Below are 1,728 nucleotides of genomic sequence, written 5' to 3'. Positions count from 1 at the left end.
GAAACTCTCCGCACACTCACCGGACCTGGGCTAGGACTGGGTCTGGGGGCTCCCGGAACACGGCAGAAAATCCTACTCGGCGGGCGGTGTGGGGGAGGCACTGCAGAGTGGTGGGGGGCGGCCCGAGGGGCTGGGAGAGGGTCTGGCCCACGCTGCGCCTGGGCTGGGTCTGGTCCCGCCGGCGCAGGGTAGCAGGAAACTCTCTGCACAATGTGTTAATTATTGAAACTGTCCTACCAATTTGATTTGAAACTGTCTCAATGCTATTTGTTTATCAATAAAATTATGGAAAAAAGGAAAATCAAATGATTGCCATGGATAATGAAGCTTATATATAATGTTATACTTTGAATACTCATAACTTAGAACAAAAGTAGAACAAAATTAACAGAAGTAGATGTTGCATTTGAGCTGTCACAAAGGATATTCAAAGTGTGAGCAATCAAATGCAGCATTTGTCCAGCTTCTGAAGGTCAAGGAATCCATAGAGTATCAGAGCACCAAGCTAGAAACTTTGTTCAACTGTAATAATTCAGGTGTTCAGGGTCGAAAGCATCCAGCATGGATCAGGTGTCCTCCCTGTAGGATCCAAATCCTAGAAGAATGATGTCGCCATCCCGTCAACTTAATACCAAAGCACTCCTTGCTCTAGATGGGTGTCATTAACCTACAGCTAAGGTCTCTGGACCAGCCTCACTCAAAGCTTCAATATGCCTTCTTGGGATGAAATATAATTCTAATATTTGCAAAATTACAGTCCACTAGAAATGGTATCAACATGAACTTGCACATTTGTGTCCTTCAGGTTCCTCTCTCTCAGTTGAGAGTGAAGCAGATAGCCCAGCCTTCCTTCTTGCATTTCAGAATCCCACATTGGAAATTTGACTCATGGGGCAAGTTAAGAGTCATATCTCCTGTTCCTCTTCCTACTCCAATAAGCCCATGGAAAGCCTCTCCTTTCTATTCAAGGGATTTCCTGGATCATTCCATCCACCAGTAGCAACTGAAAATTATCAGTCCCTAAAAGAGGTGTCTTTTTCATCCTTGCATAAACCCTTACCATCACTTTTAGAAAAATGGGGTGAAAGTCTCTAGTGCCAATCGCACCCTCAAGTGAAACTTCCAACCATGGAAAGAAAGATTCTACAAACTGCAGTACAGAGTTTCAGGGTAAATCCTGGGGGGATTTGACTGACCTTGTCACATACAAAAGTTACATTTTTTGTTATATAGGTCTTACTTTATCTTGGTCTTAATCATCCAGCAGAAAAGTATAAAAACAAAGTATTAAAAGTAAAGTCATATTAATATGCTGAGCTGTAAAAGGCTCAAGTCAACAACTTCTGACATTGCCAGTCCTACAATAACCTGCTACTATTAGGGACTACTAGACTACACTGGATTATTTGGCTGAATTCATGTACCTACAATATTTAAATGGCAACGGAATACCTATCTCTGACAAAACTAAACAAAAAAGGGGACACAAATGAAGGACTATTTTGTATCTGTATATACAAAATAGTTAGGATAGATATACAGCTTTCTCTTAATTCAATGAGAAGAAAGATTTGTACTAATAGTGTTCGGACAGGATATCGTGTCTGCATCTTGTACTATGAATAACCACTATGAAGAAACAAATATGCAGTGTATTAATTATTGAAACTGTCCTACTAATTGGTTTTGAAACTATCTCATTGCTATTTGCTTCTCAATAACATTTTA

Source organism: Octodon degus, unplaced genomic scaffold, assembly GCF_000260255.1.
Source record: "Octodon degus isolate 3935 unplaced genomic scaffold, OctDeg1.0 scaffold00012, whole genome shotgun sequence".
Lineage (NCBI taxonomy): Eukaryota > Metazoa > Chordata > Mammalia > Rodentia > Octodontidae > Octodon > Octodon degus.
The sequence above is the reverse complement of the archived record's forward strand: the minus strand, read 5'-3'. Positions refer to the sequence as shown.